The following is a 17122-nucleotide window of genomic DNA, read 5'->3' as shown; positions in this document are numbered from 1 at the left end:
GTTTCATAGGTTGTTCAGTTCGTGTGTTCGGGGCGAAATGTTTATTTTACGCTACGACACATGGAAAATTTATGGGCTTGATAATATAAATGCTATAGAGATTTGTTGATTATCAAACAAACGTATGTTCGTTTAACTTTCTAGTTAGGCACGGCGGGTATGATACATTTTAAGTAGTACTTAGTGAAGTAAAAACATACAGCTCATAGAAAAACATATATCCGTTCATGCTTTTCTTCCCAAAAGGGGTAGGTGGAGCATATTTATCAGCTTACCACTTAACTCAAGGTTAGTGGGCTGTCAACTGTCAAATTCCATATAAAATGGTGGGCTAACTCTCATGTTAACCCTCCATTTTCGTTGGTGCAAGTGGCCCTTAACGGGTTAAAAGAAACCGAAATTGTGATATTGCAGTGATAGCTTGTCAGCCCACACCACAATTGAACCCACAAAATAAGGTAAGGAAAACATGTGATTGTTGCAATTCAATACAATACAAATAATTTATTCGTGATAAAAAAGATACAAACACTTTTACAATATAACAATCAGGGGTTGCCATTACAATCAGGGGCATACAGATGTAGTGAGAGAAGATTTGCCTTCGTATTGTTACGGAAACGTACGAACGTGTCATGCTATTTCAGTCAGTTTCGGTACAAGATTTACTGACATTGACTAGCATGATAAATACGAACGTTTCCGGAAAAATACGAAGAAGACCCTTTTTGCACTACATCTGTACACTAGATAGATTATACTTGATTTTATTTTGTGTACTTTGTGCTTCTTTTAAAAGATGAATGGAAAAACTATACTAAACCTGTTTTAGATCAAGAAAATAATGTTTCGCAGTTTGATATTTCAAATGCATAATTACATATTTTTCTTAAACGGTCTCTGTTGGCGCACATCGGCGCATGCGCGTTATGGATCGCGCTCATTGGTCGACGGTCTCGTAGTCGAATAATACCACTGTAGTTGTTGTAAAATTTGACAAAATTTAGGTTTAACCAGTGACGCCGCTATACAGTCAGTAATCAAAAGTAGCGTATCAAACAGCGCTTCTTCACTCGTACCATTCTGTAACCGTTAAATGAAAAGATATCTGTGTCTAAACATAGAAAGAATAATTAAACTTGGATATTTCTGTTCGCGAACTACAGCTTGGCAAGAAACAATATAAATGGAACATTTTTTTATCATAGCAACTCCGGACTACTTTTATCACACATAAGTGTCAAAATAGTCCATGTTATTTTCTACTTTTTTTTTGCCAGGCTGTACATTTTTATCTGTATTAAAAAAAACAGTATGCCAGATAATTATCTACAGGGTCCGTAACTTTCATGCCGATGACATCAATTTGACGTCACGCTGCATATAGAATGATTCAAATAGTTTATTGTAATAATTAATCATTATTCATTAATCAATTTTTATCATGTACAAATAACTTCAAAAGTAAGCTATTCATACGTGGAATAATGAATACCTACTTGATACGTGAAACGAAAAGGAAACAATTTTTTTTTTTTTATAATTTATTGAAATATGGTAACAAACATATAAAAAAACAAACATAAAATGAATGTAAAAAAAGAAACAAATAATTTAATTTACTTTTCACGTATCAAGTAGGTATTCATTATTTCACGTATGAATAGAATAGTATGAAAAATAAAGAAGTTTAACCCCTTATTCATAAAGGTACTCTAAAGTTATCAAGCCGATAAAGTTCGTTTGTCCCTTTCCGACGTATTGGTGTGACAGAAAAGGACAAACGATGTTTATCGGCTTGATAACTAGACTACGTTTCTGAATAAAGGGGTAACTATATAATGGCTAATGTTCTGAAATATTTTCCGAGAATCAATATTTTGAGAGGAAAATGAATACACTATTTGTATAAACTGCCGTCCTGTTTCTTCTTAAAAGTATTTTTAATGAAATTCCCTTCTAACACACAGATAAACGAACGCATACCTATTTATTATCATAACGACTAATCATTTTATAAACCATTGAACCTTGAAGGAACCCGGACAATGTGGTCAAATAAATCCGGGGATGTTCCGGACACGGTCCGACGGGCGGATGTTTTGTCCCACAATTCTGTCCGCAGTAAACTCTGCCAACTTTTTAGGTTCTGCGGACCATAAAATACGGTACGGTACGAATTATTCACGTATGGCGTTCCGGTGTACGGGGGTGTGTTTCTTCCATAGATATATAAAGTCTGTAGCGACACATAGGTAGGTAAGCGCTGGTGGCTAACTTGGCCTACCGGCAAGAGCGCGCGACTTTTTATTTCAGAAGTCCCGAGTTCGAGTCCAAGCCAACACGTAGAGACCCTTTAGACACTTTAATGAAATGTAAATAGATGCGTAGAGGCCCGTTTGCCACATTAATGGTAAACCGAATACCAACAGTGTATTATTCCACGCTAGGTATCCGTATGACATCCATCAGCTATCCTAATTATAATTACCAGTGTAAGTTAGGATAGTCCCCTAGGCTCTGTACATCTCAGCATTGCTACGTAGTAATATAAGCGTTGGCAGAACTTTACATCCCTTTGCAGCTACAACGAAAGATAACATAATTATGTATTTGAATTTTGTCAATCTCGTAACGCCGTGGCTTGCGTGGGCGACGGTCGCGCGATAGTCGCGCGAAGGCGATGCGACGCATACGAAATCAAACCTTATCGATATGTATTATAAGTATGAGACGCGACGGCGACCGTCGCCCACCGTCGCCCATGCAAGACACGGCGTAATACGCGAAGGGCATAGTGATATTGCTATGTAAGTAACAACAGTTACCCCTTCATAGCTGTTGCGCTTTTGCTTTTCCCGCGGCTTCGCTCGCGTTAAATTCGAAAATTGCGGAATGCTTCATACAAACTTCCACCCCTCATTTAAGGGGATTGGGGGTTAGAAAGAGACAGAAAGTAGCCTATGTCACTCTCCATCCCTTCAACACTTAAAAACTTAAAAAATCACGTCAATTCGTCGCTCCGTTTTGCCGTGAAAGACAAACAAACAGACACACACACTTTCCAAACACAAACTTATGGACCCAAATAGTCTGAAATAAATGGATTTTATTTTATTTTATTTATTTATTTATTTACTTTCCCATTTATAACACTAGTATGGAAGTATAGATTACCACTTTATTTATTCTGTGCAACTAGGCCGTGCGACCACCGTAAAAATGTTCAGATCCGTCGGTCATCAAATAATATCGGCGTTGATATTTGCCCGTTGCAGCATTCGGTTCAGCTCACCTCAAACCGACTGCTGCGTTCACCGCTAGTAAATAATTACCTTCTATTTGGTACACGTGATAGCTACTAGGTCATGGTTAAAACTTAAATAATTTAAATATTAAGTATATCATAAATATCATCCCTATTCACCTAACGGATTGGATATTTCAGTTTACGGTGTAAAAATAAGATGACGTACTTAACTTTTTATCGATGGAATCATCAGCCGTTACTTTGCGGAAATCTACGATAAGGTACAGCGAGGCAAATCTCGACTTGGGTCAAAAGTAAAATCATTTTTTTCCATATTTTACAATGTTTGCATTATTAAACAGAGTATCCACCGGTTATATAATATATGGTAGGCGCGTTCAGTGGATACATGTAGAACTCAACATCATAGTGTAATAATGTAAAAAATGGATCAGTTACAATTGCCCCCAGTCGAGATTTGCCCCGCTGTACCTACTTTAATCAAAATCTAGTAACTCGCGAATGCACGAATAGTCTATTCGCGGACTAACAATGTAATCTTCTAGATTTTGAAGTCACAATTGACACTGACAGCATGTGCTAGCCCTGCTTGTATTAATGACATCTGTATTAAAAACATAAAAAAGAACTTAAACTATTAAACTTAAACTAACACAGAATAAATATATATGTACATAAAAATATTTACAAATAAAAGACAGGAGCAAGCTCGGCGCCGGGTGGTAGGGTACCCACAAGGCTGGTAGCATTGCCGCACTGGATCGCGATGCTTATTCGCTGCGCAAAAAATGAACCAGCCCTCTGGTCACCCGTAGCATCAATGAGACGCTTCGCCAGCTCCCTGAACTCTGTAGTGCTCCGGGTCCCCAGGGTCTAAGGGTCTCCACCCCAAACGGCTCAAACATGCAACCAGAGTCTATGAACGCATATTTGCGCCGTTTGAGGCGAAAAAAAAATTAATGAAATAAAAACGGGGAGTCTATCTCGCAGTGACATAGCCCTACAGAATATATTTCAGACATCAAACTAACATCTTAAAAGCGTTAATCGAATACGGCAGTTTATATTTTTCTTACGACATTGTTTGTTCTACACTACACGTAAAAGCTCTTTAGGATTTAAGATGTTCCAGTTTATTATAGTACTACAGTTTTTAATATTTTCTTTGTGCTGACAAGCTCAGTTCAGACATCACAAACAATTTCACGGCAAGGTGGAAAAATAAACTGTTGTCATTATGTTTCCTTACTAAGCACAGTCAAGTTGAAGGATCAGTACGAATATAACCAGTATAAACGCGCTTCTCAACTACATACAGTTTATTAGACAAGCGAGTTCAAGTTATATTGGGTGCTATTTGGTCTAATAAGCTGCTACGAACTCCGTCGTAGCACACGTAGCGTTGTCTGAGAATAAGAGCGTAGCCCGTCAGTACGCTAGTTGATAAGTGATTACCTTTCTACGCATTGGACTTACTGATGTGCCAACGGAAAGTTTCCAAAATTCTGAAATTTTCACATAGGAAATCTTCGGAAACTTTCCATACTTTGTATGGACAATTGTATTGATGGAAACTTTCCATTTCATAAATTTAAATTCCCTCTATTTTTGGTGAATGTTTCGTGAATTTTTCAAGAAATTTAAGATTTTTTCGGAAAGTTTCCGCAATTTGCACGTCACTAATTGGACTTGACTGGCTAGACATAAACAAGAGAAATCGCATCTGAACTTTAAGATAAAGAAGAAGAAACTGCGCGAAACCACTTCATACCTTTGCCATTATGCCGACACAAAAACCTGCCTGGATGAACCCCGATATACGAGACTATGTTCATGAGGTACAAGAGGGCAATCACGACTGCGGCATAATTAACGGAGCTGAAAGAACCCCGACATATATAATTTCAAACATTTCTTACATTTTTAACTAGAGTGCAAAGAGGATCGAGTATTATAGAGAGTTACTGCACAGTATAATAAAGAGTACTACCGTACAGTATGGCCACTCCCACTCCCCGCTGAAAGTGCCGCCCACCCCCTCTCGGTCACCTCACAGTTACCGCCTGTCAAGAACGCGAACAGTCGACATGTCATATCTCACTCATATATACACGGTACGCGTTCACCTACACGAGCGTAGACTGTGTGCTGGGAACGCGCCTCTTTCATGTATTTGATCGCCAATGTCCGAGGTGTGGTTACTGTCAAAGTAAAACCAGTAATCACAGTGCATAGACTGCCATCTCTCGACACAAGCTTAAAACTTTTAACAATGTGGCCCATATTGTTAGCTTGATATGTGCAAAGACCTATATAACTTTGTATAGACCGATAAAATCTAAGAAAAAAAACGTACCCCAAAATCATACAGAAAAAGGAACGGTGAACTAGATGGCGATACACCTTTGGGGTACGCTCAGCTAGATGGCGCTAATATTAATATTTGACATTTTAAAACATATCAAGCTAAGAATATGGGCCAAATTGTCAAAACTGAGGTTCAAAAGTTTTAAGCCTGTGTCGAGAGATGGCAGTCTATACACTGTGATTACACATTTTACTTTGACAGTAACTCTCTTTAATACTCGATCCTCTTTGATATGTGTTAAAATGTCAAATATTAATATTAGCGCCATCTAGCCGAGCGTTCCCCAAAGGTGTAACGCCATCTAGGCCACCGTACCTTTTTCTCTGGGCCTTTGAGGTACGTTTTTTTCTTAGACTTTATCCGTCTATACGGAGCTATATATGTCTTTGCTAGAGTGTCATGTATGTCCACTAAACACATATGCCATATGTGTTGTGTAGTTAATCATGTAAAACGTGGAAAATATGTCAATTTCCGCACCTTACTTATATTTAGCGCCCGGCAAGGGCAAATAACGGTTATACCTACCTAAAAATATTAGAGTTTAACTAGTTCCAATTAAGACACATAATGTCTACTTAGTGAGTAGATTGACAATAATACCGCATAGGTAACTATAACCACACACGCCTCTGTCCTCAGTTGAATATTATAGTCTATATTACTTAACTTTTATAATACATACCTCATGCATATTCATGTCTGATGAAGGATCCCCAAAGGATTCGAAACATATTGACATATTGATGCCAGCGAGAAAATATTAAAACGTGAGAGCAACCGTTTTATTTTATTTATTTTAACTTATCATTGAATGTTCAATCGAAATAACAATTGGCGCAACAGTTAAAACGTAAAACCCAATGAGTAGAACCAAGAAATTAATTTTTAAATGCATAATTGGGTGAACGCAATTTCATTTCAATGTTTAAAGCCAGAAACGGAAACGGTATTCTGGTAATATTTCAAGCTTATAATTGGCTTGCCCGTATTTTACTACAATCGCTGTTTATTTTTTAGTTTAACGTACATTTATCTTTTTAAACATTATTAGAATAGCCTACGTTTTACAGTTGGTAAATAAACCTAGTAAAATTTCAAAAACAAGCAAACGTCTTTCCCATCACAGAAAAAGAGTGTTCCCGGCATGCACGAAGCCTAACCCAACACGTAGAGACCCTTTTGATATTTTAATTGAATATTTAAAAAATATAGCGGGTGCTGCGTTGTCAGTAAACCGCACGCAGAGGCAGAACACGTCAGGGTGCAAGAACTATTTGAAAGTTGATAGAACCTTAAAAAAATATTAGTAGGCTAGGTACCGAAAAAAGGTAATAACTAATAATTTTATAAATTATCTGGAACTGAATGTACCTACTCCTCTTAAGTGGCCAAGAGTTTACACCATGACTAATTATTTTTTCTCTTTCATCTTCGACAAACTGGCAACATAAAGCGATTTCGACAATAGCCACGGCCTCTGTATAAAACAAAGGATCCCAAAAGGAAAATTAAGAGGGTTCAATGTAGACGTCATTGTCGTAATTCTCTTTGTTATGCTGACTTTGCCCTGGATGTATTGGAGACGAATTAGGAGGGTCTCGTGTAGGAATAAACCAACTGCGGGTAATGATATATTTGACAACCGGCTCGGATATTTGCTTATCAGAACCCCTCGGTAGTTTTCATACATACATAAACTCAAACCTGTATTCCAAAAAGGGGTCAAAACTCATGAAACTATTAAAATTTCAGTGCCGCTCTTACCAATTAAGGGGTTAAAAAAAAGGAATTTGTGATATTTTTCATAGCTAATATTTGACTCGCCTTTAGGACATATCTATGTTATAACGACCGGAAAAACGAAATTGAATGTCAATAAATTTTGTCTCGCTATATTTTCCTCCTACGCGTAGTATAAGTGGAGATCATTGGAGCATTTATAATGGCATCAAAACAAAGTAAACGTGAATTCGATCAATTCTTGTACCAATTTCAATCAATTCTTGTAATTGAATAATAAATGAGTAATAACCAGAAATTTTATTTTGCCGTTTAATTACACGGCTCTTTATCTACAAGTCACTTACCTCGCACAGTTGACGTGGAACGCTAAATATTTAATAAAGACATTCACGTTTCATATAAAAATATTTCAAATCCGTATCCGAAACTATCTAAAATCCATTAACGTTCACTATTGATTCTAAAAGTTAAGTAAACATCAACATGTCATATCGAAGTTGTTCATTCGGAAAAAGTATTCGAGTTCGTAAACTTTGTTGTTCGAGTATCGGATACGTGAAGGAGCGTAGGGCGGCGCGGCGTGGGGCGTCCGTACTCAACCGCGGGGCGCGTTGTACTGAGCTCTCGTGCTCCTGACAAGACAATCTTTGCCTGAATACTGTACATAGTGGCCCTCGACATAACAGCAACTTGTGTGCTTTCATACGGATAACGCCCGTAACGGGAGCTTTGCCTTTCGTCTGCTTGCCGAGTGCCGGCCCGCTAATTGGCGACGTTTACTTAAATGGAATATCAATAGTAATCGGTGCTGAATGAAATTATGAGACATTCAATCTATAATTTGGTCTTGAAAGGGTTTATATATTTTTACTTAAAGTCAAATAGCATTCATAGGCACAGTTTATTTTGATTATATAGGCGGTTCAATATAAATAGGTATATCAAAAAACAAAGAAAAGTAAATCTATACTAATCCATTGGTACTTAATATTATAAATGGGAAAGTGTCTGTGTCTGTTTGTTTGTTCATTTTTTACGTCAAAACGGAGCGGCTAATCGACGTGAATTTTAAGTAAGGTACAGCGGGGCAAATCTCGACTGGGTGGCAAATGTAACTGGTCCATTTTTCCACGTTTTACAATGTTTGCATTATTAAATAGAGTGTCCACCGATTGTATATGGTAGGCGTGTTCAGTGGATACATGTAGAAGTCAACATCATAGTGTAATAATGGAAAAAAATGCATTAGTTACAATTATCCCCCAGTCGAGATTTGCCCCGCTGTACCTTAGAGATAGTTGAGTTTGTCTCTTTCTAACCCCCCACTTCCCTACTATGGGGGGTGGAAGTTTGTATAGAGCATACCGCAATTCTCGAATTTAACTCGAGATGCCGCAGGCAAAAACTAGTACAATTATATTTCCAACTAAGAAGTATTTAAGAAGAAGCACACTGAATTTGTCAAATTCGTTATGAATTAGGTCTAAAACATTTTTTTATGAATAAATTTTTAAATCCGTGACAAATCATGAATGACAGTTTAATAATGCGCAGAGTAAAGACAACTGAAAGCTGTTAATTAAACATAATTTTAAGTAAAGTCTTCAAAGCATACGTTCCTACTGTTCCTAGAGATTGGAACATTATGTAGTATAATTACCTTCTCAACGCTTACCAAAGGCAGCTGCAGTTAATTGCATGTCATATGAGATGCTTTAAAATTAAATGTCATTTAATATCTAACTTTAGATACCTTTTAAGTACCTAGAGATATTACGTACATGGCATGGCATGGCATGGAGCAGTTCGAATACACCTATTCGAGTATTTGTATTTTTATTTTTACATATTTTATAAAATCTGGTCGTATTTTTAAATTAAAATACTTTGAATGACATGAACATTTTTAGTTTAATGTATGTTCCTACAGTCATCTCTGTACCTTGTCATATTAACGTCTTGTTTGAAATGTCATACGAGATTGCCAAACGATTAAAAGCGACAAGGTACAGAAATCATCACTACTTTATGCCGGTGACTGTACGTACGTAACGTACCCATGTAACGTAATATAAGTATACTTTCCTTAATTACATGAATGGCGGTCGAATTTCTCTAACGAAAAGTACAAAAAAAATATTTGTGCGTGCAGTTGATATATTTCACTGTCCACAAATTGGCTTCAAATAGCTAAATCAACACATGCAAAAGTATCGGAAAAAACTTTGAAATCCAAAGGACCCTTCCTCTAAAATACGTTTATTTTCCGGGAGCGTATAAAAAAACAGGCAAATCACAAAACAAGATAACATTCGCTAGGTCTTCCACTGCGGGAATCTCATTTTCAATATGTTTTTTATAACTTTCAGCGAGGAAATGAGGTGGTGGCTCCGGGGCGTTCGCGGCGGCATTGTCATCATAAACCAACCGAGGCCTTCTCCATAAATCCGCTACAAATGTACCTTTATACGCATTACGCCATAACTGAAAGGATTCTTTTTTGTCGAACAATACCTTTTAACTTAACAATTCGCATTATCTATATTGATTCTTTGTGAGTTTCGCTCCTTCATGTTTTTTTGAACCTACACAAACAAGTATACGGCCTCTTTGATGGTAAGCAGTCTCCATAGCCTTATACACTTTAGTAACTCCAGGTGTATCGATCCTAAGGCCGTTTTCACATTATCCGATCCGATATCGGATGTAGGAAGGATGTAAAATGTAGGATTTATGCGCTTCCAGGTTTTCATTTATGTATTTAATAGTTCATTATTACTAAAAAACGATATAAAACGCAAAAATTGCGGATTTAATGCCGATGGCACTCTCCTACAACAGTTTTTGTCCGAGTCACCATCGAACTGCCGATATCGGCAGGACGCTTCCGACCATTTTTGGCATGCCGGACCCCCCGCCAGTTGTCGGCCGATAAATATTTATTTGTGTGCGTATATAATGTAGGTATACGTTTGTAGTAGTGTGCGTGACAAAAATGGCGTCTATTAAACAGCTTTTAATGATCGAAATTCAAATTAGTTGACAATTTCCACTGAAAAAAAAGGTGGTAATGCATTGGTCCGAATTGCGGATACTACTAGTTTTTTCATCTTTTAGTAGATATAGTTGAATGTAAAATTATTTATTTTGCCTGACACTCGGAGTACTTTTAAGCTCGTTATTTTAATTTTACAATATAATGTTTGGAATATACTGCTTATAAGCAGGTATTAAATATAAAACATTTTTTTTTTTAATTCATGATACAAAATCATACTTCACTTCATTGATTTGGAACAATGCGTTTTATCGGACCTACATCCGACACTATCGGAAGCGTTTATCGGATGTAGAATGTCGGTCCGACATCCGATATCGGATCGCATAATGTGAAAACGGCCTAACACTGCCATCGGACATTAATTTCAACGTCACTTGGCAAATATTCCAGCAATTCCCAGGAAGCGCATTGCTTCTTCTTTTATATTATACCGGCGTCTATATTTACCAGTAGGCCTAGCACATGATGGCCGCGGGAGTATGTCGCCGCGAGATAGATGACACGTCTTTGTCTAATTGTATTAATGACATAAGGACAGGTAGTCTATCTCGCGGCGACATACTCCCGCGGCCATCATGTGCTAGGCCTGCTGCTCATATAATTCGGAAACCTTCAAATCAACGGTGAACAGGAACCTTCTGGGCGAGCTCGATCTATCGTAAGCCACGTCTTCGTCTCGACTAATAGTCTGTGGCCATGAGTAAGCCCAATTATAGAAATAGAAATATATTTATTGCAAGAACATAGTTTTATTACAGTCAGGGTGGTGTTACATTTAAGGAGGTCCTTATGTTCTACCCTATGATAGGTATGCAATATAAAGCTAACATGCAAAAACAGTTCTATTAAAAACCTAAATAATTTAAACGTATATCACAATGATAAATTCTACAGTAAGGGAATTTTGAAATACATACGATTTTATAATTATTGAATTAATTTAGCAGTCAACAAATAATTTAAATTTATTTTTACATTAATAGAAATAACGAAGATTGTAAAAGAAAAAAAAAGCAATAATAGAAAAATTACACATGTCAAAATTAAGCAAAAATAATCAATGAGCATTACGGGTTTTCATCAGACATAAATTCTTGGATTGAGTAGTAACAGCGCCCTAGCAACCACTTTCTGAGAGCATTTTACTAATGATAAAAACACTGCACCCTCGTTGAGTTCTGTTAACCTCACTCATTGGCAGGAACACAACACTAGTTATGAGTAGGGTCTAGCGTTACTTGTTTGCGGTTTTCTGTAATGTCCTACGCCCCTAGTTGGGTTCTGTTCTATTTTTGGAATAACATCGACTGTGATGTGCTAACATAAAGGAAGATTCACAATGCTCGTACCTCTCTTTTTCAACAAAGTTCAAGGACTTGATACGGAGCTTCAATTTGAATAATTCTCCATATTTTTCTCAAACATGTTTTTAATTAAAGGTTTTTCTACAATTACACGATCACATAAAAACTCGATTTAAAAATTAATATCTTCAAGCAGCTATTATACGATCTTAGTAACTTTTTGTTCGCGACAACAAAGAGGAATGCAGTCTTTTCGCTCATTTTTCGCCAGTCTCAACATAATAACCTCTTGTTGACTGCTGCCCGCACGGCCCCAAGCTCTCCACAACCAATAAGACCACTGAGTACTTAGACACCGCATTATGAATCGTTTATAAATAGCGCGTGGCCATCAGACAATATAAATGTTTTTACTGATAAAACATCACGATTTGAGCAAAGCATTTTAGTAGCATATCAAATGATGTACCTAAACATTCTAACTTCATATTTAGTATAACATCCCAGGTTTAACTCATTTTCTGTCTTCCGGCCGGAAAGCTTCAAATGTAATGGTAGATCTATCGTTGTTGTAAATAAATAAATAATAAATAATGTCAGGCCGCTGGGCTAAACAAAGTTATCGCTTCTCGGCTCCGTCGAGTAGAAAATAGTACACACACCTTGGCCAGTAAGTAATAAAGCCTCAGAATCACATGTTATTTGACCTTGACTCCGCCTTGGCCGACAATTACATGTGATCTGAGACATTAGTTTATTTACAGGTATATGTAATCAACTATTAAGAATTCCAAAATAAGAAAGGTGTTGGTCGTAAATATTGACACAACTGGATTAAGCGGTTGCGTTCCTATATTAAATTACTACGGGAGAACATAATATATGAGGTCACTTTGAGTAGGCTTGAATGTTCCGTCTAGTGGTAGTATGGTCTGTGAATAAGACGTAATAAATGTTCAGAACCAAAGGAATAAAAAACGAATATAATAAGTAGATAACGTTTAGAGCTGATGGAGCTCAATATCTCTTGGTAATAGTCGGGCAGTGTATGAAATGGATTGAAGCATATTTGATGGTCGTTTTACGGGCAATACGTAAAGATACATTACATTTATTATATTTTTGGTTCTGATTGTTTATTGGAGTAAAGTGTGTAAAAAGGAATAATCATTTTTTGACATCGAGAGATTGTAAAAAAATATTTATACAAATATTTAATCCAATTATACAATAGTACAAAATTTTATGAAACTTTTTTACGTTTTTAGTGATTAGATACTGATTGTCTCGTAATAGGTAAAATGAATTATTGTCAAGATCGAGGCTTATCATTGATTGATTAATTAATGGTTTCTAACAAAATTAATTGACACACAGTTAGATAAAATATATTTAAATAAATAAATGAAACCGAAAAATATTGAGACATTCTGCAATAATTTTAGCCGAAAACCGATCTTTCAGCCACTCGGTCATTGCAATAAAGCTTGCCATTTATACGTATTATTATTAATTATCGGACAATAAAAAACTATTTCATATACTGAACCCACGTTTAATACTTACCATTAAATGTTATACATACATACATACATACATACATATAATCACGCCTGTGTCCCATGAAGGGGTAGGCAGAGCACATGAAACTACTCGTTTCAGTGCCACTCTTGGCAAATAAGGGGTTGAAAGAAACCGAAACTGTGACATTGCAGTGACAGGTTAAATGTTATACTCAACTGAAAATATATTTTTTTTTCATGTCATAAACATAACTTGGCAATGAATAAATAATTTTCAAGTTGGCTGCAAGGCGTTCTTCGTAGCTTCATTCCGAGCTGGCTGGATTATCCATATTATCCCAAAATCTTCGAACGGCAGCTTGCACGCTACAATGATCTCGTACAAAATTAGCTACTTCAATTTTAGATTGTTACTTTTTAATCCTAAATTAATGTCGAGTAATTGCGTCGTAAGGTCTACTTTGCACATGTTACTGCAGGATTTTATTAGTTATTGATTTTTTGATTTGGTGGTATTCATTTCATTCGTTGAATTATAAGTTTTTGGTAGATAAAACATTTTAGGTTATAAAATTAACGGAGACTGCTTATAAATCATGTTTTATTTCTAATTTGAGGAGTAGTTTAGTCTTAGTTAAGTATAATGTACAAGTAGGTCAAGTTTAATGTCGAATTTACTCAGATTATTTTTAGCTTGTGTTTTTTTTTTTTTTTTTACTAATTAGGCAGGACATATTTACGACTTTGCCGAATATGATATCAAAGACTCTGATCATAAGATGTGGTTAACAAAGACCAAGACAATTGTTTCGCTAATGAACAGTAATAAAACGTTCCGTAACCAAGTAAATACATATGGTCTTTACAGTTGCTGAAAAAGTAATTCGCAAAATCACAATCCAGGTACTTTTTAGAATGGGAATCCCAACACCAGAGGGGGGCGTTAAAGGTGAAACGGTTTAAGGATTTTTTGCCCGTTAAATGGAAGTTCTTTGAACGGATATTCCGAGTGGACGAACGTGTACGACTAGAAATCGGATTAGCAATATCGGGCATAGAACACGGATGTATAGTTTCGTAGATACCCCACTGTTGGCGTCACAGTTAATCTGAAACATTAAAACATTTTAAACAAAAATCGAAATTTAAAAAAGTAATTACTTAGAATATTAATTGTGAATAACTTGATAGGAAAGTAAAAATAGCTGAATGATTATTACGAGTAAATGAAATCTATTTGCACAAGGTAGTATATTCTTATTAAACTTTTTATTAATCTTTGGTAATAATTTATTTGTATGTATATAATAAAGACATTAAACTTGTTTCTCAAATTAAAAAATGCTCTAACGCCGTGTCTTGCGTGGGCGACCGTCGCGCGACCGTCGCCGTCGCGTCTCATACTTCCATATCGATAAGGTTTGATTTCGTATGCGTCGCATCGCCGTCGCGCGACCATCGCGCGACCGTCGCCCACGCAAGCCACGGCGTAATACTTTTATATTAATTAATAAAACTGAATAAATTAAATCAATGAAAATAAAAGATTAATTCTATCGAGATTGTGTTCCTGTAAATCGTATACATAATTATGTATAACGGGTGGAATAGAACGACGGACATTTATGCCAAATGAGGAATCCTATACAGGTGTCCTTTCGTGCTTTATTCTAAACTCTAACCATTTGTGAGATTGACTAGAACTTGTTGAAATATTATATTACTGAAATCTAGATATTTCGTAGCACATACGACGTCTGTTTATTATACATGTCTGTGGTCATAGAACACTGCTAGAATCGCCGGAGCATTATCTTTCGCTGCTAGCTTTCGCGGCACGAAAGAACAAGAAATGAAATAGAATAAGTTAAAATCGAATTGCTTGCGCGGTGAGATAAATCGTTTTATAACGGGGTTATTTTATTTTAAGTGAGAAAAATAGCAATTCAAATTTGAATTCTAAAATTGAATAAACAAGGCCACCGGACGTTCTTTTTTTAGGGCAACCATGTCGTAAGACGCGGAACGGACGTCAGCCCCGCACCGCCCGAGTGTAATTTAAAAAACGTCTCCTCAGTACATTTTGTATAGGAAAGACGTAAGACGCGCCCCAAGCGACGCGGCGCCACGACCGTTTTTTAAATTACACTCGGGCGGCGCGGCGCTGGCGTCCGTTCCGCGTCTTACGACGTGCATCACCTGTGTGCTGTAGTGTGAGTGCAACACCTCACACTGCCTCACCTCAGCTTATATATAAGCAGCTGCTATGTAACATTAGACACAATAAACCTATATTCGATACAAGCGAGTTCTCCTTTAGTCCCCCACATCACATGGCGATCCTGCCAGTGCGGCCTTGAGCTGCACTGGCAGCGCGCCCGCCGCGCGAGCCAGTATCGACAATTTAAATATTAGAAATTAGTTGAAGAATTCAGTGCTTCATGGACAGTGAACAAACTTTTATATTATGGATCAGTGAATTAAAATCTCCGTATAATCAAAATAAATGTGTTTGAACTTTGAAAAGTAAAAGCCAAAGCCTGTGAATTTTTGTTTTAAAACGGACATCTAATTGGTGACATTGCTAAGAAACAAAAATCTGTACCCAAGATAGTTCCAAACTGATAATGTTATAGGTACGCGGAGACATGAATCATGATGACTTTAAGTTCTCGCGCTTTGTACACATATTATTTTTAAGTCTTACACAGGTCGAACGCGACTATTTAACATTATTTTACCTCTTCCTACGTTTTTTTCCTAAATTGCACTGGCCGTGGTCGCGGAAGACTGACGTCTCAGCAAAGATTCACCGGATATGTAAACAATACAAAACTATAGGTACCCGATATTAGTTCATATAAACCTGACCGAAACTTTGGAAAAAACCAATATAACATACCTGAAATGAACATATTATTATAATAATTAATATTTGGATATGTCAGTTTACAAATAACGTTTCTTCAAATGGCAAATGTCACTTTTGACATTAGATAATGTACTTCTTCGTGTCTAGAGCTAATATATAATAATATATTACGAGTGCAACATTATTTTAAAGTGTTAGTCGTGCTGCAAGAACTTTCTGATTTATTTATTCCATGACTGTTGTTAGCTGTATACGTTGTCAAAATCGTTAAATAAAAACATTTATATGTTTAAACAAACAAATCCAGCAGGGCTAGCACATGATTGCCGCGAGAGTGTGTCGCCGCGAGGTAGCTTAGCCGTCCTTATGTCATTAACATTAATACAGTTAAAAGAAGACGTGTCATCTATCTCGCGGCTACATACTCTCGCGTTCATCATGTGCTAAGACTACTGAGCAAACAAACTGCTGTACTCTTATCTATTTTTGTTATATCTTTAATGCTCCTGTCAATATTATATGTACCTATACACACATATAATATTGACAAAAGATTATCTGTAATGCCTTTGAGGCTCAATATTCAACGCATATAGTCATTTAGGAGACCGCTTTGTGGTTGCAGTAATCCAGACAGCCTTATAGAATGCTTATGTTCTATCAATAATAATTATGTAGGTATAAGGTATAAGATAGATTCTCGTATTTAACAGTAACTCAAATTATTTACTAAAGTGGAACAGAATAAGCTTGACTACAAAATATACAGGGTAAATATTCTTTTGTAGATATCTATTGTGCATTTCTATGACGACGTTTTTGGCTGAAGAAATGACACATTTGATATAAAATTTATGTCTGTTTCTACTTTTGAAAAAAAAATGCATTTTACTCAAATGTGACATTTAGATTTCTTCATAATCAAAGTAGGTACTGTTTTTACGGCTAGAGAAGATTTACCTTCATCAATTGACATT

The 17122-nt window shown here is 36.4% G+C and overlaps 1 pseudogene; it reads right to left on the bottom strand.

Annotated features, from left to right (window-relative positions):
* LOC125225694 overlaps nt 1-7990 on the bottom strand; it is a 160424-nt pseudogene extending 152434 nt beyond the window's left edge.
* Nucleotides 7991-17122: the final 9132 nt, after the last annotated feature.

This window comes from Leguminivora glycinivorella, chromosome 4 (assembly GCF_023078275.1).
Source record: "Leguminivora glycinivorella isolate SPB_JAAS2020 chromosome 4, LegGlyc_1.1, whole genome shotgun sequence".
In the NCBI taxonomy this organism is placed as follows: domain Eukaryota; kingdom Metazoa; phylum Arthropoda; class Insecta; order Lepidoptera; family Tortricidae; genus Leguminivora; species Leguminivora glycinivorella.
This window is presented reverse-complemented; position numbering and strand designations above follow the sequence as displayed.